Genomic DNA, 25,628 nt, shown 5'->3' on the forward strand with positions numbered 1-25,628 from the left:
CTCTTTATCAATAATTGCCTTAGGTTTTATGCCTAGAATTGGAATCTGTTTGCAGAATTCTAAATTGTTTTCCAGAATGGTTTTACTAATTCACACTTTCACAAATAATGCATCGGTATACCTATTTTCACATGATTCTTCTTGTGTATTTTTATCTTTTATTTTCTTTGAGAATTTGTTGGGTGTAAAATGAAAGCTCAGGATTATTTTTATTTCTATTTTTATTAGTGATTTGAAGGATTCTTCCACATGGTTGTATAGCGAGCATGACCTGGTTTTTTCTCTTCTCTAGTATCCTACATCTTCCCCTCCCCCCCTCCCCAGGGTTTCAGTGAATCCTGAATAGTCTGAGGGTGTCTCTTTCTCCACTGCTATTGGGTTAAGTGCCCCCTGCCCCCAGTTATGTTCTCAATGTTAAGGGCTAGTTACTAACTCTTCTGTTCTATTTATTTTGTAAACAATTTTAAAAATTGCTTGATACTTTGGAAGATTTCTTCCAGTATCCCCTTACCTTTTATAAAGTTATTCCACGTGACAAAGAATTTTTTAAAAATGGAAGAAAAGGGAAAAATCAGCAAACCTGAGCAATATGTTGAAAAAAATATGAAAATATACACAATGTTCCACATGTATAGATCTCTACTTGCACACAGTATTTGATGGTGGTGGTGGTGGGAGGGAAGGCATATTCTTATTTCTTTTCCTCAGGACTATGCTTGTTCCTTGCAATTTTGCAAAATTTGTTTTTGATTATTTTGTGGTTGCCGTTCTGTGCATTCTTATTGTTGTATTTATCCTATTACATTGTTTTCTTGACTGTTCATTCTTCATCAGTTCATGTAAGCCTTTCCATGCTTCTCTGTATTCATCATATTCACCTTTTTTTGTATAGCAGAATAATATTCCATTACATTTATATACCACAATTTATTTAGTCATTCCCTAATCAATGGGCTACTTTGTTTCCAGTTTTTTTTTTTTGCCACAAAAAATTTTGACTGTACCTATATTTTGGTTTCTATAGGGACTTTATTCTTATCAGTGACTTCCTTGGGATATGAGCCAAGAAGTGAAAATTCTGGGTTAAAGGGTATGGACACTTAGTCACTTTATTTACATAATTCCAAATTACTTTCCAAAATTATTGTACTCATTTATAACTCTACCAATTATGCACTAGTATGCCTATCTTTCCACACCCCCTTCAACATTGACTTTTTCTATCTTTTAATCACTTGATATTGATTGGCTTTTACAAAAGTGTATCTACTTTGAAGATATTGCAAAAATATAGTATAAACATTTCCCCTAACACCTCAGGGGCATACTCTCCCTTATATACTACCTTCTCTCAACTTAATTTCACCAAGTTGACATCCAAAAATGGCATTGCTGTTGGCCAAGTTCTTGTCTTTGCAGTTGTTGGTCTGGGTCATCTCCAAGGTTGCTTCTTGCTTTTTGTGGCAGCCATGCTGAGTTGGGTATAAAACTTGGCCTAGAACACTGAAACACCAGAACACCTTCTTGAGCTTTAGAAACTCAGGGTCCTAGAGATTATATTCATTTCACCTGACACAGAAAAAAAATTACAAACAAATGCAGACACCAAGAATTAAGGTCCATTTCTTGGGGCCACATGACCTTAAAAAGGAGAACTCCCCAAAGCCTCTCCTCTTACATCTTGGTCTCTTTCCAGGCACCTAGAGGAAAAGATTCATGCCAACAGGAATGGAGAAGCTTGACAGAATAAGACAAGAGAAACTATGCCTCTGAAATTAACCAAAGAGTCTCCTAGCTGCCTTGTGATCAGTGACCAGAACCAGTCACAAAATGTGCCTTTTAAGGCCCCTCCCTTACATTCAGTGTGACTCTTCCAGAAGCAAGCTCCCTTGCCCCTCCATGTAGAGAGATGCCATCTAGGACACTTTGCACATCTGTAAAATCTCTTTTATGCTCTCTGCGTTTGAAAAATTGACTGGGGGGGGGTCATGTGGTAGGTCTCAAGTCGTGATCATGATCATGGTGGCTGAGAGGTGGATGTAGATTTCAAGGGAGACTTGGAAGCAGTGGTTCCTCCTCTACCCAGAGGCAATGAAAATACAACATTTGGTTTACTGCAAGATCACTATTTTGATCCAGCCTGGAGAAATGATAATAATCTCATTCCTTGGACCTTGGATGGAATGCTGAGAATAGGGCTGTCATCCAGAAAATGTTATTGGAAGAATATTATACAACTAACAAATCACCTCCAGACAAATTCTGATGATCAAAAATGAAAGGAATAAAAAGTGAATGAAAAGCCCACAACAAATCATGACTATAATAATTTATAAAACTGGCCAGTCACCTAGTCAAGTGGATGGTGGGAGAAAAAGAGCTATTTGAACAAGGTCTGGACAAGTTTGTCTGGAGGTGGACAAAAATTGCATAACTAATAGATAGTTGCACTGTTTTACAAGAGTTACACTAGACTACTTTAACAAGACAAATTAGATAGTCTGGAAAAAGGCCTGCCCAAACAGAAGAGCAGCAGTCATTTTCAGGCCCAGATGAACTCAGGGGAGAAGTCCTGGTCCTCATTAAGCTTATGAGGGTGTACTGAACTTAATCTGAGTACTGTAAAAATTGAGACATTATCTGATGATGAAAAAGTGACCATTTCTGATGAATCAGATACATTTTTCGACATCCCCTTAAGGAGTCCCAGCATATTCTTTTATTTGATGTTCTCAATAACACAGACCATAAAATGGTCCCTAAGGACTCACTCTTCCTGAGGGATAAGACTGTGTCATTTCTGCAGCTCCCAGGAAGGAGCTTCATAGCTTCACAAGGTTGGAGGGAAGCAGTCTATGCCTTGAGAATTGCTTCCTGCTTGCAGAAGTCCAGCAACAATGATGGGAGCTCTGCTCAATTACTCAATCTAATTTTGGTATCAACAGGGTCAGGGTCTCCCATTGTATTCTGGGTCAACTCCAGTCATCCTGATGAATATCTGGCCACTGGACCCAGATGTCTCTGGAGGAGAAAGTGGGGCTGGTAACTTTGCACAGTCCTCCCTCACTCAAATCAAAGTCAACTTCGAGTCATATCATCATTTCCCTGATGTCATGGTCCTCTTCAAAAATGAAGGACATACGCAATAATTTTGGTACAGAAGGAAGCACCACACAGGATGGAAGAGGAATGTTGGGGTACACTGAGCTCTACCTGGAACCTGGCAGAGGTTAAAGGGATGTCTTTGATAGTGAGATGCTTTTTCATCCTTCCTGCCAAGGGGATGAGACAAACCAGGAGGATGGGGAGGAACTCAAATGGCTTGAACAGGGTGTAAAAGTAAATAGAAATACCTTTCAGGAGGAAAAGAAATAAGCCATCCCTGAGTTTTCTGAGGACCACCAGACCAAGACACCAGAATGATATTTGAAGATTAGGAATTACATTTTGGATCAGTGGGAAAGATGCAACTTGAAATATTTGAATAAGACCTGAGTGCATCCAGGACTGAAGAACTGTGGTAATGTTAACTATATTGGATGGATAACAACATACCAGGAGTTAATGGGGATGATCAGTTTTGGATAGATAAGTATAACATACAACAGACCTTAGTCAGTTGATAAGACAAGAATCAGGGAAGGAAGGGATGTAGAAGGAATATACCAGCTAGCCCAGCTAGACTATTGATGGCCAAGTGACAAGTAGGAGATTCATGAGGGAACTGGTGTGATGCAAGGGACTTAGAAGTCCCTTTGAGTATCTCTCAGCTGAAGAGTTAGCCAGAAGAAGGGAAGATGGAAAAAACAAACCCATGAAATCTCCCAAAGTGCTCAGGCAACTCAAAAGCTCCTTTGACCCCTTCCAGCTGTTTCTTGAAGTCTCTTCAATGAAGCAAATTTCAAGTGTAAGTGGTTTCAGAAGCACTTCTGATAATGGATCTGCATGCTCATATTTCTATGGCATAAGTGATTGGTCACTTAGGAGGAAGATACTCCAAAACTGATAAGGTAGTTAATATCTGTGCAATTGTAATAGTTTAAATATAGGGCTATGGTTTGGGATGGACCTTGTATCCCAAACCCAAGCTTCAGAAACCTTAGCTTCCAGAGGATACAGTATGATTGGATGGTACCACCCTCATCCTATCTTTGATCTTAACTTTTCACTTCGGAATATAGACACCAGAGACGAATAGCAGAATTCTTTTTCCAGAGGTGGAGCAAAGTTTTTGAGATGATCATTTGCCTGTAAAATCAAAACAATCTTTACCACGCTCCCAAGTTACTTACCTGGTTATAAGTGATGCAATTAGTTCAGGTGATTCCTAATTTGTACGTTACAAATTTGAAGTACAACAGAAGTTGGGAGAGCCTCGATGGAAATTAGTGTTTGAAATAAAGAAGATAGATGATTGAAAAATACTGACTATCTCCAAGAGGAGTCCCTTTGGACAATATCTTTCACTGGAATTCTGACCTGACTTGTTTGCAGAAATTCTTGGCAAGGAAGAATGTCTGAGGAAGACTACGTGAAGTAATCAACTGTCACATTGCTGAGGAATTCTTGACTCAAGTAGAGAATTTTTTCCTTTCCCATTCCAGAAACAAACTAGAGAAAGGCACAGCTGGAGAGGACTGCCCTGTTTGTTTATCAAGGCCATCAATGTAATTGTTTTATAACTATACATTTTCATTTTAAAAGTAAAATGGCATTTATAAAAATGCTCTCTGTAAAATTTTTACTATTTTCCATTTTCCCAATGTACTATTCAGACAGCAATGGTAGTAGCTATGATACCAATGTTTTATCTAGTTAAAGAAATCCAGACCATAACATATAAATCAATCATGCAAAACCACAGGCAATCAAAGAACTCTGGACTTTCACCTTGCTAAAGGTGTTCGGGGGACACAGCAGCTGCCCAGGTGGTTGAAAGGTTTATCTGTTAGTGTTTTAATGTTGATGGTGTGGTGAGGTTGATATCTTTGTTTCTGCCCTCCACTTTCATTAATGTGTGAGTTTTTTCACTGTTTTTTTTACCCAAACTACAATCATTCTTTCTATTCAATCTCACGAATTTTGGTCTTGTTTCCAGTAAAGAAGTGGGGCAAGTCAGTGGTGGGAGGGAAGATGGATTGGCAATAGATAAAAGCCTTTCTATGTGTGTGTTCGTCCTTTGTTGCCGAAGAAGACCATGCCATAGAAGAAATGATGACATGACTTGCACTTGACTTTGTTTTGAGTGAGGTGGGTCACCAGCCTCACTTGTCCTCCAGAGCTATCTGAATCCAGTGACCAGATATTCATCAGGATGACTGGAGATGACCCAGGGTGAGGCAATTGGGGTTAAGTGACTTGCCCAAGGTCACCCAGCTAGTGAGTGTCAAGTGTCTGAGGTGAGCTTTGAACTCAGGTCCTCTTGACTCCTGCACTGGTGCTCTATCTATTGCACCATCTAGCGGCCCCTAAATGCTTTTCTATATAACTTATATAAAAGAGCCATTACATATACATAAGGGCATTTTGCCTTGTAAAATGGTTCGATTAGGACCAAAAAAAGTTGAGAGCCAAAGGTTTAGAATACATGACAACTTGCCATTAAGGAAAAGAAATCTTGAGTCAATTTGGTTATTGACTACAGAAGAGTCTCACTTCAGACTCTTCAAACTTGAGATTTCTCTTCCATATTGCTCCTCCATGACCTTAAAAACTTACTACAGGTTCTCTTTGTAACAAAGATCATTCCCTGCCCACAAACTCTTCACATAGACAAATATTTTTCTCTTTGTTGATTTTAAGCAAGAGAGAAAAAAGACAAAAGGGAGTACCAAGGTAAAACAAAAAACAAAAAAAAATCCACTTTCATGCTGACTATATTGTTTCCTAGTTTTCTGTTTCCCTGCTAATCTTGGTTGCATTGGTTTTGTTTGTACAAAAAAAATTTCAGTTTAGTGTAATCAAAATTATCCATTTTGTATTTCATAATGCTTTCTATCTTTTGTTTGGTCATAAATTCTTCCATTCTTCATAAATCTGACAGGTAAACTATTCCTTGCTCTTCCAGATTGCTTACAGTATCAGTTTTTATATCTAAATTATGAACTCATTTTGACTTTATTTTGGTATATGGTATAAGATATTGGTCTGTTCCCAGGTTCTGTCATCCTATTTTCCAGTTTTCTCAGTAGTTTTTGTCAAATAGCAAGTTCTTATTCCAGAAACTGTGGTCTTTGAGTTTATCAAACAGTAGGTTCTTACTATAGTCATTGACTACTGTGTCTTGTGTATCTAACCTATTTCACTGATCCACCACTCTATTTCTTAGCCAGTACCAAGTAGTTTTGATGATTGCTGCTTTATAATTTAAGATCTGATATGGCCAGGCCATCTTTCTAGCATTTCTTTTCATTAATTCCATTGATATTCTGGACTTTTTGTTTTTCCAGATGAATTTTATTATTTTTTCTAGCTCTATAAAATAATTTTTTGATAGTGTGATTGGTATGTCACTAAATAAGTTAATTTAATTTAGATAAAATTGTCATTTTTATTATATTAGCTTGACCTACCTACAAGCAACTGATGTTTTTCCCATTATTTATATTTGACTTTATTTGTGTGAAAAACGTTTTGTAATTGTGTTCATATAGTTCCTGGGTTTGTTTTGACAGGTAGATTCCCAAATATTTTATAATGTCTACAGTAACTTTAAGAGAAATTTCTCTTTCTGTCTCTTGCTGTTGGGCTTTGTTAGCAATATATAAGAATGTTGAGGATTTATATGGGTTTGTTTTATGTCTTGCAACATTGCTAAAGTTATTTATTATTTCAAGTGGTTTTTTACTTGATTCTTTAGGATTCTCATATCATATTATCTGCAAAGAATGATAGCTTTGTTTCTTCTTTGCCTATTCCAGTTCCTTCAATTTCTTTTTTTTTCATATTGCTAAAGCTAATATTTCTAGTACCATACTGAATAACAGGAGTGATAATGGACATCCTTGTTTCACCCCTGATCACCACCGATGCTTCTAGCTTATTCCCTTTACATATAATTATATGTACATACTTTCTGATGCTACTTATCATTTTAAGGAAGACTCCATTTATTTCTATGCTCTCTAGTGTTTTTAGTAAGAATGGGTTTTGTATTTTGTCAAAAGTTTTTTCTGGATCTATTGAGATAATCATATGGTTCCTACTAGTTTTGTTGCTGATATGATTAATTATGCTGATAGTTTTCTAATATTGAACCAGCCTTGCATTACTGGAATAAGTCCTACCTGGTCATAGTATATTATTCTCATGATATGTTGCTATAATCTTTTTGCTAATATTTTATTTAAAACTTTTGCATCTATATTCATTAAGGAATTTGGTCTATTACTTTATTTTTCTGTTTTGACTCTTCCTGGTTTAGGTATCATAAAAAGAATTTGGTAGGACTCCTTCACCTATTTTCCCAAATAGTCTCTATATTATTGGAATTAATTATTCTTTATATGCCTGATAGAATTTGCTTGTAAATCCATCTGACCCTGGAGATTTTTTTCCTAGGGAGTTCATTGATGGTTTGTTCAATTTCTTTTTCGGAGATGGGGTTATTTAAGTTTTTACTTCCTCTTCTGTTAATCTGGGCAATTTATATTTTTGTAAATATGCATCAGTTTCACTGTTTGTCAAATTTATGAGCATACAGTTGGGCAAAATAGTTCCTAATTATTGTTTTAATTTTTTCTTCATTGGTGGTGAATTTATGCTTTTCATTTTTGATACTGATAATTTGGTTTTCTTCTTTTTTAAATCAAATTAACCAAAGGTTTATCTATTTTACTGTTTTTTTTCATGAAACCAGCCCTTAGTTTTATTTATTAGTTCTATAGTTTTTTTAATTTTAATTTTATTAATCTCTCCTTTGGTTTTCAGAATTTCTAATTTGGTATTTAATTGGGGATTTTTAATTTGTTCTTTTTCTAGCTTTTTTAGTTGCATGTCCAATTCATTGATCTCCTCTTTTCCTATTTTATTCATGTAAGCATTTAGAGATATAAAACTTCCCCTAAGAACTGCTTTTGCTGCATCCCATAAGTTTTGATATGTTGTCTCATTATTGTTATTTTCTTGGATGAAGTTATTGATTGTTTCTATGATTTGTTGTTTGACCCACTCATTCTTTAGGATGAGATTATTTAGTTTCCAATTGATTTTTAGTCTGTCTTTCCATGACCCTTTATTACATATAATTTTTATTGAAATTTCTGCCTTTTTGCACTGCATTGTGAGATTTTTATGCCCTAGCAGATGGTCAACTTTTGTATAGGTGCCATATACCACCGAGAAAAAGCATATTCCTTTCTATCCCCATCCAGTTTTCTCCAGAGGTCTACCATATTTCACTTTCCTAAAATTCTATTCACCTCCTTAACTTTTTTCTCGTTTATTTTGTGGTTAGATTTACCTAGTTCAGAAAGGGGGAAGTTGAGGTCTCCCACTAGTGTAGTTTTGTTGTCATTTTCTTCCTGTAATTCCTTTAACTTCTCCTCTAAGAATTTGGATGCTATACCTCTTGGTGTATATATGTTTAGTAATGATATTGTTTCATTGTCTATGTGGCCTTTTAGCAGGATATAATTTCCTTCCTTATCTCTTTTAATTAGATCTATTTTTGCTTTTGCTTTGTCTGAGATCAGGGTTGTTAACCCTGCTTTTTTCACTTCAGCTGAAGCAAAATATATTCTACTCCAGTCTTTTACCTTTACTGTGTATGTATCTCTCTGTTTCAGATGTGTTTCTTGTAAACAACGTATTGTAGGATTATGATTTTTAATCCATTCTGCTATCCATTTCTGTTTTATGGGAGAATTCATCCCATTCACATTCACAGTTCTGATTACTATTTGTGTCTTTCTCTTCATTTTAGCCCCCTGCCCATTTATGCTTTTCTTTCTCCCTTCTCCCTTTCCTTCCTCACTAGAGTTTTGCTTTTGATGACCTCCTCCCTCAATCTGCCCTCCCAATTGGCTTACCTCTCTTTTCTTTCCCTTTTCCCTTACTACTTGAGCCAAATCTGATGACAGTAAAATTCAGACAATGCTCATTACCCTCCCTTCTTTCCTTCTACTGTAATATGTCTTTGTGCCTCATGTGATGTAATTTACCCTTTTCTGCCTCCTCCTTTTCTCTTCTCTACTGTATAGATTCTACAATATAATTGATTTTTTAACTGAGTCTGTCTAAAGCCACCTTGCTATACCCTTGATTGAGTTCAAGAATTCAGCTCTCCCTCTGAGTTAGCTTAAAGTCAGTTTAAAAGAAAAGTTGTTATCTCTCATGCTGATATCCTGTAGGATACTTTCTGGATATCTTTTTTAAGCCCCACAAAATTACCGTCCTGAAAAGATATGTCATCTGTCCTTTCCTTTTGTGTGTGTGTGTATTTAAGGGAGTTTTATTTCTTCCAAGGAGAAAGGAAGTCTGTTAGCTGTAATCTTTTAACAAAGACTACAAGATGCAGATGGTTCCCATAAACAATTAACATTCCTTAATTGTTAGAGAGGAGCATGATTAGCCTCACCTGTATGCCAGTCTACGTTCAGTATAACCAATCATAATGTTTCTACCCCAGCCCTACAACTATGATTTTCTTGATGCCTACCAAGACCCCTTTTTTTGTTATGTGTCAATAAAGTCAACCCAAAAATGAGGTCACTTGTTTTGCTGAGTTTACCAATGTGACCCTCTTTGTTAACAGATATATGTGTCAGTGTTAATAAACTGATCTTGCTTGAAGGTACCTCAGTCTACCTTTACTAAATTTACTAAATTTACTTGAGACACTAAATGTATCATCATCTGCAAAACCCAATAAATTTGTTTTCTCCTTGCCTCTGCTTATTCTTTTAATTTCCTTTCTTTTATTGCTACAGCTACCATTTCTAGTGTCACATTAAAAAATACAGACAATAATGGACATCCTTACTTTACCTTTGATCTTATTGGAAAAGGTGACTTTTCTTCATCACATTTAATGTTCACTCTTGGATTTAGGGAAATACTGTTCACTATATTAATGAATGGTTTATTTATTCATATGATTTCTAGAATTTTAAAAGAGAAATGAATATTTGATTTTGTCAAGTTTTTTAGCATCTGTTTACATAATATTTTTTCATTGTTTTTATTATTAACATGATTTATTATATTTATAATATTTCTTATATTGAATCTGGATACCTAGTACAATGCCAATCTGCTCATAGTATATAATCTTTCTAATATGTTAGTTTAGCCTTTCTGTTAATATTTTATTTTCCTTATATCTATATTAACTAGGAATATTAATCTATAGTTATTTCCTCCCCTTTGCTTCATCTCTCCCAACTTTAGGAATCAAAACTATATGTCATATAAATATATTGGAAAGGTCCCTTTTCTTATTATTGCAAAGATTTTATGTAGTATTTCAGTTAATTATTTTTTGAATGTTTTTGATAGAGTTTACTTGTGAATCCATCTGGTTCTAGAGACTTTTTCCTTTGGGAGTTAATTATATCTTATGCATTTTCCCCCCTGGTGTCAAGTTATTTAAATAGCTTATTTCTTCTTTTGTTAATCTGTGTATTTCATATTTTTGTAAGTATATATCTCTTCCATCTAAATTATCAGTTTTGTTAGCATATATTTTGTCAAAATAGTTTATAATTTTCTTTATTTCCTCTTCAGTTGTTGCAAATTCTCTTTTTTTCATTTTTGATATGAACAATTTGGTTTTTCTTTCTCTTTCAAAAATGAGCTTAGCTAACTATTTATTTTACTATTTCCTCCCCAAGACCTCCCTTATTTTGTTTATCAATTTATTTTATTTTGTTTATAAAACCCTTCCCTTTTGCTGTTGGTCCAGGTTCCCTGATCTAGTCATCCTGTCATTTATGTGACAGCTGATATGGCAGGATTTTTGTCTGAAAATTCTGTGTAACTTAGGTCCCCAGTATCTCTGTGACTTTGCCTGGAAAACACACCCCATTTTTCATTTGGACCATCATCCACAGCATATCACCCTTTTGGATGGTATGGGTAAGGGAGGCCTCATATGACTACGTCTCACTGTATATGTTCATACCCTCCTAAGCTGCACTTGGCTGTGAGAATCAATAAACCATTCTAACTCATCCTAGTATTGATGCATACCATTTATCAAATGCTATCCTAAATTGGTGTGACAAGGTCCTTAACTTTACTCTTGTTTATCTTTTGACTAAAGTTCTCTAGATCTGATATGGGTACATTAAGATCTCCCACTATTATAGTTTTATTATTTATTTTCCCCCTCCAATTCAATGAACTTTTAATTGAATATTAGGTGCACACATATTAAGTATTAATATTAATCTATGGTCTCTTTTAGTATAATGCAATTTCCTTGTTTATCTCTTTTTATTTTTTCTATATTTACTATAGCCTTATCATGGTTGCTACCCCTGTTTTTTCAAGTTCAGATGAAGCAAAATAGATTTGGCCTTAGCCCTTCATTTTAACTCTAAGTGAATCTTCGTGTTTCATGTATTTGCAAACAACATATTGTCAGATTCCTCTTTCTAAGTGTACACATGAGTATGGAACTGCTTGTCAGGGACCTAGTCATGGAGTGCACATTTCAGAGAGTGCAATATTTTAGGATGGCTCCTGATAAGGATAGAGGTAATTAGGGAAGATTCTGTATGCTGCTCCTTTGGTGCATTCTCCATTCATGCAGAGAGAACATGCTAGCTCTTGAAACAATATTTCTACTGAGAAAGGTCTTCGATGCTGACAGAAAATATAACACCTCCATCTTGAGAGTGGATCCAAAGAAGCTTAAATTGGGTGATTGTTTAGTGCTTAAGGGATAAATAGATCATTTGAGGAAAAAGCTCTCAGTATATGACAGATATTTATTTTACCCTGAAGAAAATGTGTAACCCCCAAAAGACACAAAATACAGGAAACAGAAAACATTCAAATAGCTCATTCAACTTATTAAACTCTCTCTTTCCATCAAAGGCAAAGACAATTTTGTGGAAGTACCAAATTAATATTTCACTGTCCAAGCAACTTACTAGTTCCAAATCTCTTGGCCAGCCATGGCATGAATTTTTTTTTTTAAACATCTTTGGTTGCAGGATGATCCTGGCAGTGGCTATCATCTCTGAAAAGTGTGCTGTTGCAGAATTATCATCCTGCTTTTTGGCTGATGTAATAATCGGGAGCTCAAGAACCCTTGATCCATGTCATTACTGCTAAGACTGGAAATGTCAACTTAGAATTGCTAGTCACTGACCTGTATTCACAGGAGGAAACAAAGACATAAGAAGGCAGTTGGGAACTTAGGCTCACTGAGCCAGCATTTCCTATTGCCATATGTTTATACCTCAAGTAGCCCTTGACACTGGTGGAGAGACAGGGAAAATGCTCACCCCAGCCCCCAGCCCTTGCTAGTATAATTCATAGGAGAAAAAGTGCTGGGTAAAGAAAGAGAGGTCCCTAAAAAGAAAGAGTAGATCTTTTCCTCGCAGCTGGATAAGATTCCAGTCTCTTGAATCTATCACCAGTCATCTTTGATGCAATGTTACAGTCACTGGGATCCAATAAAGAGTCTGTATCATCATCCCAGGAAAGTACACATCCACAGTAAGGATGCAGAGGGCATGTCCTGCTCCATGGAAGTTTCCCCAGTTCAGATATCAGGAGCTCCTCTAATTGTCTCCACTACAGATGGAAAGTCACAGAAGCCACCCAAAAGGACTGAATGAAATCATCATGGAAACCCGAAGTCAGTCAGTGGTCAGTCAGCCAAGAAGCATTAGTTTATTTAATATTCAAACATTTTTGAGCTATGGTCAATTCTTTGTGACCCCATTTGGAGTTTTCTTGGCAAAGATACTGGAGTGGTTTGCCATTTCCTTCATCTGCTCATTTTATAGATGAGAATACTGAGGCAAACAGGGTTAAGTGACTTACCCATCACAGCTAGTAAGTGTTTGAGCCTGGATTTGAACTCAGGAAGATTAGTCTTCCTGACTTCAGTCCATGCACTTTACCTACTGTGCCACCTAGCTGCCCAAAAAGCATTCATTAAATGTCTACTATGTGCTAAGCACTGTGTTAAGTGTTGAGGATACAGTAAAAGGCAACCCCCCCAATAAAAAAACACCAATCCAATTCATTCTCTCAAGGAGCTCACAGTCTAACATGCCAGCAACTATGTACAAACAGGATATACAGAGGATAAATTGGAGACAATCAACAGAGGGAAGGCACTAGCATTAAGGGGGCTTCTTGTAGAAGGTGAGATTACTGATAGGGGACCTAGGGGAGAAGATGGGGTGGAGGGAGGAGGAATGGTCTGTATATAGAACTTCATCTGATTTACATGACTCCACCAATTACAGCATATTCTCTAAGGAACCACTGCTGGTCTCAGCCACTTACGGAGAGATTGTTTGGAAACTTGAACTACCCAGAACCATCAATGTTATTGTTTTTGGAAAGACCTCTGGGGAACATGAGAAAGAGGCAAATCAGTTGTTAGACTGGCCAGATGCTGCTGCTCTAAAACTGTCTGTTGACAAATGAAGGTCAGCAGAACCTCTGTCAAGTATCTGATTCCTGTAATGTTTGTCTCAGCAAGGAGCAAGCCCTGACCTAGAGAAAAAAACAGTTCTGGTTAGCTGGCTCCATTCAACAGATTTTCAGAAACTAAAGACTCTTTAGGGTTTTGGTTAGCTATTATTCAAAACTTGTGAAGAATTATCATTAAGTGGTAGTTAGATGAACTGAAAGGGGTGGAAAGGAAGGTGTCTGTTCTGACCATTTTGACACCATTTGGAGTAAATGTCCAAAGCCAGATTTGAATTTAGACCTTCCTGATTCAAAGTCCAGCATTAGGAGGTCACCCATCTGAGACACTGACCAAAGATCAGCTAGACAGCACAGTGGATTGAATGTTGGACTGGAAGTCAGATCTGAATTTGAATCTTACCTCAAATGCTTGCTGTAAGTTGCTGAGCAAGTCATTGAACAGTTTCCTCATATGTAAAATGGGGATAATAATAGCACCTATTTCACAAGATGGTTATGGAGATTAAATGATATTAAAAAATAATGACCTTTGGAAACCTTAAAGCCCTGTAGCCTGGGGCTCAAGCCTATACATTTGCACAATAATTTGCTTAATTACTTGATGCTCTATTAAATGTGAGGTGTGGAAAAACTTGAGGAGAGGAGAGGAGAGATTTTCTTTTTCTTCTGACTTCAGGACTCTAGTCTCAAGAGAAGACAAAGGCTGTCTTCAGGAGGAGGCTCCTAAAGAGAGAAAGACTTTGGGACACCATATAGAAGAGCCTGGGCCTTGAGCAATACCATTTCCAGCTTCCTACAGTAGAGACTTTGGAGAATTTTCCCTTGAGTGAGATTTCTATCTCTGCTAAACTGAGACATCTCACTCACTGTGAGAAAGCTCATTTATTCTGTATATTGCCTAATATATTCTAATCTATGTAACGTCTCTGACTTCTGATTGCTATTGGTTTGGATAATTGGATTTACTTGCTATTCACTTTGTGTGATGGTATTTATGTGATTAGCATTTGTTTGGAAGGGAGTCAAGCCTTTGGATATAGTTTGGAGCATTCATGTCCTATTAATGTAATTAATCCTAATAATTAAATTTTATGTATGGGTTGTTGTCCTTTGTTTTTCAAGAGGACCAAAATGACATCACAGTGATAAAGTGAAATTTCAGTGTGTCCGACTGTGGCTGATCAGACCAATATGAGCTCGGAATGCTCTACCACAGGTTGGGCACAGATAGTCCATGTGAATATGTGGGGTGGATATCCCAAATTTGCACATCCTGCATTTACTTTGTGCTGTCTCAATTCTGCTTTGCTCAAAGAGCACAGTACCCTTTCTGATGTAGGCATGCTATGCTGAGTGGTCCTGTGCCAGTGTCTCCCATGATGCACAGTCAGATCCAAAGTTCTTGAGAGAGACCTTGAGAGTGTCCTTGTATTGTTTCTTCTGGCCACCCTGTGATTGCCTGCCCCATGCAAGTTCTCCATAAAATAGTCTTTTTGGCAAGTGTACATTTTGCATTCGAACAACGTGGCCAGCCCATTGGAGTTGCACTCTCTGAAGCATAGTTTGAATACTTGGCAGTTCAGCTCTAGCAAGGACTTCAGTGTCTGGTACCTTATCCTGCCAGGTGATCCTCAGAATCTTCCTAAGAGTTCAAATGGAAGCAATTCAGTTTCTTGGCATGGCACTGGTAGACTGTTCATGTTTCACAAGCATATAACAATGAAATCAGCGCAACAGCTCTGTAAACTTTCAGTTTGGTAATCAGTCTAATATCTCTTCTCTCCCAAACTTTTCTTCAGCGCTTCCCAAACACTGAGCTAGCTCTGGCAATGTGTGCATCAACCTCATTGTCAAGGTATACATCCATGGAAAGTACACTACCTAGGTAAGTGAACTTATTCACAGCATTCAGAACTTCTTCATTTGTTGTAACAGATGGTTCCACATATGGATGGTGTGGTGGTGGCTGATGGAGTACCTGTGTTTTCTTGGTGTTAATTATTAGACCAAAATTAGTACAGGCAGCAGAGAATTGATCATCACTTTGTTGCATCTCAGCTTCAGAGGCTGCATTGAGTGCACAATCATCCGCAAACAAAAAATCTTACACCAACACTCCCTCCACTTTGGTCTTGGCTTGTAGTCTTTTCAAATTGAAGAACTTGTCATCAGTACTGTAGTTGACCTTGAAGCCATGTTCAGTCTCATTGAAAGCATTGCGCCCACCATGATTAAGGTATAGCAATCAGGAAAAGTAGCCTGAAATCACTTCTCCCCCCACCTCTGCCCTTGACTTGTAGTATTTCGGGGACCAGATAGATCGAACTGTAATCTAGTATCCTCTCTGTGAGGAGAGCAGAGCAAACTGGCCTTGTGGTCCCTTTTCTTGATCCCCATCAGCTATGGAGAAGAGTAAGTGATACATATTTGTGCCTCCTGCATTTAAACAGACCTGTATAAAAATGCACCTAACCTACAGGGGGAGAAATGCATAAATACATAAATATATGTATAAATACAGAAATACATAAACTCTAGCTATTGTTATGAAGGATGTCTATTACCCATGCAAGTCTTTCGTGTGTTTTGATAGATTGATCCCCAGGTATTTTATGCAGTTTGTAATTCTTAGAAATGGGATTTCCCTTTCTATTATTGTTTCTTGTATTTTTGAAAATATTGTTACGTAGAAATGTAGTTGGTTTTTGAGGGTCTATTTTGCAACTTGCATCTTTGCTGAAGCTATTAATTGTCTCTATTAAGGGATTGTGTTTTTACCTTTTTGTCCACTGTCACTTGGTCTTTCTTTGGTATGTTTCTCTGGCAAGGCTGCCTGACATGATGTCTTGGCATGCTTAATACTGACACTAAAGCAGTCTGTTCTCTGAGCTTTAAATCCTCAACTCAGTACAGTAATGGTGGCCTTTTGCCAAAGTGTGATTTGGTCCTTTATGGAAGCTGAGTCATTCTGTCCCCTCTTCTACTTTCGTTCCTGTGGCACCATAACATAAATAGAGGGGAAATCACATTCTACCATATTTCTGAACTAAGACTTGTAGCATTTTGAAGTTAAATAATTTACCTTTAGTGTGGTAGTCCATGATGCTATTTTTGACTTTGCTGAAGGTGTCTGACAACATGGCTGAAAACATCATGCTAAAAAGAATGGGAGCAAGTACACAGTTCTGCTTTATTCCATTGGTGACTGGGAAAGCTAGAGAGCATCATCCATTATCCAAAACCTGTGAAAGTATGTGTTGGGAAATTGGCATATCATAATGATGAACTCCAGGTAACCAAATTTTGCCATGATCTTCCACAAGCCCTCACAACCAACAGTGCAGTTGTGTACAGACCTCTGTTTTGTTCCTGGCATTTTTCTGAGAATTGTCGAGCAGCAAACACCATATCAATCATTCCTTGACCCTTTGTGAAGCCATGCTGTCTCTCAAGTAGGTAATTTTCCAGGTGAAGGATCAGCCTATTAAGGAGGACTCTACATAGAGATGGACAATGAAGGCACCCCTGAACTCCTTGGGGCTAAGCTCCTCTTATTATATAACCCAGAAGATTTTAATCAGCTTTTTTCAGCTGTATTACAATCAGCACCAGGCACTTTGCCACATGAGAGGAGCCTAATTTTCAAAGTTCAGTTAGAGAGGGACTGATTTCCACCTAGGTATATGGTGAATGTCTTCAGCATTGGTTGATGATGGTCTGTTGAGAATATTATGGAAGTGTTTAGCCCATCTCTCCAGGAGCATGTCCTTATTATTCAATGTAGCTCTATCAATGCTGAGTAGTTGAGATGCACCATAGTTCTTTGTCCCATAAATTATTTCCATGGCATGATAGAAGTGCTTTGGATTGTTATTATCAATGTAAAACTGAATTTCATTTGCCTTCTTACTCAGCCAAGAATCCTGCATCTCTCTGAGCTTCACTTGCATTTTACTTTTGATGGTGTGAAATACATACCAGACAAGCTATCCTACTGGTAAACCCTGTGGAGTTCTCATTTTTCATTTAGTAGAATTTCCTTATCATTACTTATTAAAACATTCTTAGTATTTGTGAATATTCTGGTCCAGATAAGTAAATGCAGTGTTGTATACCGATTCCTTGAAAGCTACCTGCTCTTTTTCTGGTTCACTGTTACCAGTCAAATATTGACTGAGTTTTCCTTCCTGGTTAACAACAAATTGTTTACACTCAGAGAAGCACTCTGATCTGTTAACATTAAGTTTTTTGGTAGTCATTTTGCCTTGGGGTCACCACTTTTGTTGAAGGTGAATTTTTAGCTTGGTGAGGATAAGTCTATGATCAGTCCAGTACTCTGCACCACACATTGCCTTTCTTACTATCACATCTCCTTGTCTCTTCTCTTTACAATGACATAGTCTATTAAATGCCAATGTTTGCTGGGAGGTGCATCCATGAAGTTTTATTGCATTTGGGTAAATGGAAGACAGTGTTGGTGATAAGGTCATGAACTGTATAGGTCTTTAGTCGTAAGTGACTGTTGCTGTTTCCAATTCTGTTCCTCCCGAGGACTCCTTGCTATGTCTGATAGTCTGTGCTTATTCTGGCATTAAAGTCATGCAGAATTAAAGGCTTGTCTTCTTTTAACACATTGATGATGAAGGTTTCCAGGTAATTTTTTTAATTTTTAAAAAAATTACTGAATGAAACAAGCACTTCCATAACATAGTACAATAAAAAAGATGATTACACATAAAACTGCAAATTTACTATGCACAACTTGGTATTCCAACAAATACAACAAAATTACCATGGAAATTTCTTTTTTTTCTTCTTCCCTCCCTCCAACCCCCTGCCCTAGAGATGGTTACCATTAGACTATATATGTATGTATATATACACATATATGTATGTATTTGTGTATGTATATATACACATATACACATGCACATATATGTAAAACTATTCTATACATATTTCTATTTATCAGTTCTTTCTCTGGATACAAATTGCTTCATATATGGCCCTTAGAGTTAATTTGGGTATTTATAATAGTCAAAATAACTCATTTACTCAAAGTTGTTCTTAAAACAATATTGCTTAAAACAATACTGTACATAATGTTTTCCTGGTTCTGTTCATTTCACTCTTCATTATTTTGTCCAAGTCTTTCTATGTTTTTCTAAAATCATTGACCTCATCATTTCTTATAGCACAGTAGTATTCCATCATAACCTTATATCACAATTTGTTCAACTATTCCCCATTTGATGGTCATCCTTGAAATTTCCAACTCTTTGTCACCACAAAGAGAGCTGCTATAAACATTTTAGAACATGTGAGTTCTTTTCCTTTTCCCCTAATTATCTTTGGAAATAGACCAAGTAATGGTATTGTTTGGTCAAAGGGTATAGGTAGTTTAATAGCTCTTTGGTCATAATTCCAGATGGCTCTCCAAGATGGTTGAATCAGTTCACAATTCTACCAACAATGAATCAGTGTCCCAATTTTTCCCACATCTTTTCCAACATTTGTCACTTTCCCCTTCTATCATTTTAGCCAATCTGGTATGTGTAAAATGATATCTCAAGATTGTTTTTGAATTTGCATTTCTCTAATCAACACTGATTTAGAGTATTTTGATTTCTTCATCAGAAGATTGCCTATTCAAATCCTTTGAACATGTATCAATTGGATAATGACTAGTATTCTTATAGATTTGACAAAGTTCTTTATATAGTTTAGATAAGAGATCTTTATCTGATAAACTGTATATAGAAAAATTTCCTCAGTTTCCTGTTTTCCTTCTGATCTTGGCTACATTTGTCATATTTGTGCAGAACCGTTTTAATTTAATGTAATCGAGATTATTCATTTTACGCCTAACTTTGCTTTTTCTTGTTTATTCATAAGTTGTTTGCCTATCCATAAGCCTGATAAGCAATATATTCCCTATTTTGTTGGGGGAGGGATCTCTATTTATATCTAGATCATGTATCCTTTTTGATCATATCTTGGTAAATGATATAAGATATTGGTCTATGCCCGGTTTCTGCCATACTACTTTCCAGTTTTCCAAACAATTTTTAAAACCAAATAAAAAATTCTTATCCCCCAATCTTATGTCTTTACACTTATCAAATAGAAAATTATTGTGTTTATTTGCTGCTGTAAATTGTATGTCTACTCTTTTCCACTGATCTATTTTTCTATATCTTAGCCGGTAACAGATAGTTTTGATAATTACTGCCTTATAGTACAGTTTAAGATCTGTTACTGCTAGACCTCCTTCCTTTACCTTTTTTTCACTATTTTCTTTGATATTCTTGACTTTTTGTTTTTTCAAATTAATTTTATTATTTTTTAAAATTCATATTTGAAGTTATCATTACGATTCGTTAATGTTCCTCCATCTTATTTTTACTCATTATTTTCCTTCTCAGCCTCTCTTTTCACCCTATCCCTGTTATTTTATCTTTTCCCCTTATCCTTTTATTTCTTATTTTAGCCACCCCTCTAAAAGTCCCTTTCCCACTGTCTCCCCCAGTTTTCTCACCTCTCTGGAACTTCAGAAGACTTCTAAACCTATATATATATGTATCTCTGTTTCCTCTTCAACCCAGATGAGAGTTATGTTCCAGTATTACCAGCCCTCTATCCTCACCTGCTTCCTCTATATTAGTTCTTTCTTGCATGCCCTATTTTCATGAGATAATTTCTCCTTTTAACCTTTTCCTATCCAAATTTGTTTTTTTAAATCATCTCAACATGCACAACTTAACCCCAACTTTTCTTTCAAACCTTAGTAATGATAACAGTTTTTAGAATACTATTACTACTAATAATAACAAATATTAATAACTTTTGTATATCATAAGTAAACAGTTTGACTTTAATCATTGTCAATTAGTCTTTAATGATTTCTTTATATTTCTTCTGGATCTTTTATATCAGATTTTCCATTGAGTTCTGGTCTTTTTGTTACAAGTACATGCAAGTTTTTCAGTTAATCAAATCCATTTTTTCCCTCATTCAGAATTATACTGAACTTTTCTGAATAAATTATTCTTGGATGCAACACTAGCTCCTTTGCCCTTTGAAATATATAATATTACAAGACCTATGGTCTTTTAGTGTAGAAGCTGCAAAGTCTTGTAAAATTCTGATTGTTTTTCTGTAGTATTTAAATTGTTTTCTCTTGTTGCTTGCAATTATTTTCTCTTTAACTTGGACATTCCTGTAAGTTTTCTTTCTAGGATATCTTTCTGGTGGTGACTGGTGGATTCTTTCTATTTCTACTTTATTTTCTTGTTCTAGAACTTCAGGACAATTTTCCTTAATAATTTATTGTAATATTGTATCCAGATTCTTTTTTCAATAATAACTTTCAGGTAGTCCTACAATTCTTAAATTGTCTCTCCTAAGTCTGTTCTCCGCATCAGTTGTTTTTCTAATGAGATGTTTCAGATTCTCTTCTATTTTTTCTAGTTTTATTTGTCTTAGTGTCTTATAATGTCAATTAATTCCACTTGCCCAATTCTAGTTTTCAAGGAGTTACTTTCTTCCTTAAGATTTTTTTCTATTTTTCTAATTGGTTACATTACTTTACATAATTTTCTTAGATTGCTTTTATTTTTTTCTAATTTTTCCTCATTCTTTCTTATTTGATATTTGAATTTCTTTTTATTTTCTTCCTTAAGATTTTGTATCTCCTTTTCCAATTGGTTAATTATCTTTTCATAATTTTCTTGAATTGCTTCCCCCCCTAGTTTTTTCTTATTTGATTTTTAATTCCTTTTTAAGTTTTCCCAAGATTTCTTTTTGGGTTAGTGACCATCTGATGTTACTCTTTAGAGAACAAGAATGCCTTTTTTTCACCTCACTATCTCCCTCTGACTATGAAGCCATGTCTTCTTTTATATCAAAGTACAATGGTCAGGTTCTTTTTCCTTTGCTTACTCATTTTTATTTTAAAATTTTATTTATTTTTAATTTGTCTTATTTTATTTTTAACAGCTTAATATTATTATTATCATCAAATTTTAATCCCAAATTGTGGGTAATGTTGCCCTAGGTCTCAGGTCCTTCTTACTGTTGTTTTCTGAATTCTGTCTGGGGACTCAGCCTTAGGAACTCTTCTCTTTCTCCCCTAAAACCCAGCTATTCTGAAAACATTCTTGCTCCCTACAGGGTTTATGTTCACTGCTTCTCACATACAGCTGGAGCCAGGGATTGTGCCTGGTCAGCACCTAGGCGGGACTTCTGGAAACTCCAATCTGCTCACTCATCTGTCTTTAGATGAAAGTTTGTGAGGTAAAAGTTTATGAAATTTCTTGAGGTCTAATTGGCTTCCCTAAAAGCCTATATTTTATTGCTTAGGCTTAGAGATGTTTACACTTCCCTCAGGCCAAACCTCAGCCTCTGGAATCTTCTCTGAGGTCTTCTCAAGATAACTTAGGAGGGGAACTGCTTTACCTCTTTATTTTTGCTGCTCTTTTGAGGCAATTTTCTGTCTGTTTGTGGAATCAATCTGGACAGCCTGGAAATTTCTGACTTACCTCACTATCTTCCCAGAATTCCCCACCTCTTCTGGTCTTCATAAAATTTTTTGACCTCCTCAGGGTTCATCATGGTGGGAACACATCCATTGATGATGGTAGTGTGGTGTGGTGCTTTCCTGCAAGTGGCAATCACATTGTCATAAGCCTCCTTTAGAGAGGTATACTTTAATTGCAAATCTACACCACCTTCACAGCATTCCCTAATCAAGCTTCCCTTAATGGGCAGGCCTGTCCATAGATGAGGAAGAGCTTTAACTCTTCAATTAGCATTAGAGCAAGCTCTAAGTGTTTCACAGTTCCTGCTTCCACCACCTTCATGACCCATTGGAACAAATTGTTTATATTTGCCCACTCTGTCAGGAGAAGTCTTCATATACTTGGGGTAGACACTAACTCATCAATGGATTTGATGTCCCATGGTTATCCTCAATCTGGTTTAGCTCATCTGCTGAAATGGTTTTCTGGGATGTGGTAGCTATGTTTGCTATAGCTTCTTGGAGCACAGGTGAGAGTCAGGTAACTGGTTGGACACCACAGGTGGAAAGTAGCCTTGAGAAGCACTTGACAGCCCTCAGACTGGAAGAACTAGGTTTCTCTGAACATCTGTACACCCTGCCATTCCTCAATAGGTACATGATAAGCAATTATATGAACAAATAGTCCTTAAAAGAATTGCAAAGTATTTACAGCTACATAAGAAAATGCTTCAAATCGCTAATAATAAGAGAAATGTACATCAAAACAGTCATAAGATTTCACCTCACACCCAGCAAATTGGTAAAGATGACAAAAATGACAACAGCTAATGTTGGAGTGGTTTGACATGAGGGGTACATTAATGCATTGTTGGTGGAGTTGTGAATTGGTAAAATACTCTTTGAAAGCAATTTAGAATTATTCAAACAAAGTGACTAAAATGTTCGAGACACAAAATTCCATTACTATGCTTATACCCTAAGTTATAACAATTGACAAGAAGAAAGAGCCTATATATATCAAATACTTATAGTAGCACTTGTTTTTTGATAGCATAGAACTTGAAACAAAGTAGATGCACATCGATCGGGAGTGACCAAACAAATTGTGATACGCAAATATAATGGAATATTACTGTGTTATAATAAGGGATATATGCGATGAAAAGAGAAGTATAGAAAAAGATTTATATGAACTAACGCAGAGTGAAGTGAGCAGAGCCAAGAAAACATGTACAGAGACTACAACAGCGAAAAGAACAACCGCACACACATATCAAAAGCGAATATTGCAAAATTACAAAGATCAAGCATGACTCAAAAGAAGATGTATGAAAGGATGCTTTCCATATCACCCTTTTGTGGAGATAGGAGGTCCATGGTTGTTGCGTGTTTCATATATTTTTGGAGTGCCTCAATGTATTGACTAATTAAGTTGACTTTTTCCTCTCCCCCCCTTTTTTTATCTTAAAAAATACCCTTTGTTATATGGAATGGGAACCAGAGAGGAAGGGATGTTGGGGAAAACTATGGGACTTAAAAAAAAAAGACATCAGAAAACAAACAAACACAGATTTCTACCTGTAAGGAGCTCACAGTCTAACGGGGAAGACAACATGAAAACAGCTATGTGTATATAAGAAAAAAAAGTGTACATGGGAGGCAATTTCAGAGAAAAGGCACTAGCGATGGAATAGGGGACCCTCTCTTTTCTTTGAGGCACATGGAATTTGTAGCCAGACGGTACCAGAGAGGCTGCTGGTGCCAGGACTCATGAAAAGTTCCACATGAATCTCTATCAGGCTGGGGAGTTTGCAGAATAAGTTTGCAGTAGCTTTGATCTTGAGGTTGAAGTTGGAGATTTCTGAGGGAAGCCCGTTCCCTCAACCCACTCCTCTCAGAAATCTTCTGCCTCCAGAGTTTCTCTGGGCCCTTTTCAGGAAAGAACAGTTGCTTCTACAATAATTAGAGTTGGTTTGCCACTTGAGCTGCAGGTACAGACAATCCTCTTTTGCCCCTATCTCTGACTGTGACGTTGGCAAGGAATAATTTGGTAGTTTTCTTCTGCCAATAACCTCAGGGAAGTTTTGTTCTATCCAAGAAAGGGAAATTACAACCTGAATTGAGAATTCCACCTTCCTTAGCAATAACAGATTTTTAATACGTATCTTTTAAATGCAAATTTCATGTATTCTGAATTACGATGTGTGTGTTTTCTTTTTTGAGTCATGTAAAATTGGGGAAGATAATTATCTAAGGTAAATATGAGCCAATTGTGACAAACTTATGAAATATGGTAGGATGATATATTTTAAGCACTAGAACAAGTTGAGCAAGAAATTGAGCCAAAGCTTAAGGACACAGGGATTTAGATGTACTTCTGAGAAGTATACGGGCCTTAGTTCTTACTTATCTGTCTTCCATTATCTAATGCCCATATAGGGTGAATTCGACTTCCTATTCCTTATATGTGAGGGTACCTAGGGGTATGCTAGAATGAGCTAGTATAGGATTTGAGCCAATTGTTATGGTTACAGGTTGACCATTTATACCTTGTCAAATACCACAGAACAGGGCTGGATTTATTGTTTTGTTGACCAGTGACATCAAAATAAAATAGAAATGGTGCTCATTAAGCCATCCCTAAGGATCTCTGCTAGCCCCATATTGACTTAGAAAACTACATACCAACATTATTATTCTACTGTATTTTTTATTTATTTGACCAAATATTTTCCATTTCCACTTTAATTTGGTTCAGGCTACAATCAGAAGTGTTGCAGCTTGTGGTTCCATGTTTGACATCATCGGTTAGTCTTAAGAAATTAACTGAGAAAATATTAATAATGCAGATTTAGCTTAAAAGTTTATCATGCATAGTTCTCACCTCCCCACTCCCAACCAGTCGTTAAATATTTACCAGCATCCCTTTGAGATTATCTAAGCTCCAGTAGAACAGTAAAAATAAATAATAAAGGAATAAATGACTAAATCGTGTGTTTTATGGAGGGTTTTGATTAAGGAAACTGATCAATTGAATCTCCTTAATTTACTTGATGAAATTACAGGGTATGAAGGGATATCAGAGACAACGAGATATAAGGAGATGGACCTTTCAGACTCTTAAGAGTTTGAATTTGTGGGTTGTAAGAATGTGTTCTTAGTCAGACCATATTATTTGTATAAGAAACTGTCAGGATACTAAGCTGAAGTGTCAGAGCTCATAGATTTACCTACAGATGAGCCTTTTCTCTCTCCCTGACATGGGCAAATCAGAGAGACCAAGAATTTAAAATCAATAGAGCTGACTGCTAGAACTGAGTTATGGAGTCAGTCAACTCAGGTCTTGTGTTGCTTTTTTTTTTTTTTTTTACCTTTTCCCTTGTACTTCTTAGAGACCAAAGGAAGGGGTAGGGAAGAGGATTTCTGTTCACTTTTTCCTCCCCTTGCTGGCAATGGCGCCTTATAGCAGAAGCACATGGCACACTGT

The 25,628-nt window shown here is 36.4% G+C and overlaps 2 pseudogenes; both read left to right on the forward strand.

The window, feature by feature from the left end:
- Positions 1 to 2,013: 2,013 nt before the first annotated feature.
- Positions 2,014 to 2,780, forward strand: LOC140502183 (deubiquitinase MYSM1 pseudogene; annotated as a pseudogene).
- Positions 2,781 to 3,088: 308 nt separating this feature from the next.
- Positions 3,089 to 4,671, forward strand: LOC140498097 (histone H2A deubiquitinase MYSM1 pseudogene; annotated as a pseudogene).
- The last annotated feature ends 20,957 nt before the right edge of the window (positions 4,672 to 25,628 follow it).

Source organism: Notamacropus eugenii, chromosome 4 (assembly GCF_028372415.1).
Source record: "Notamacropus eugenii isolate mMacEug1 chromosome 4, mMacEug1.pri_v2, whole genome shotgun sequence".
NCBI lineage: Eukaryota > Metazoa > Chordata > Mammalia > Diprotodontia > Macropodidae > Notamacropus > Notamacropus eugenii.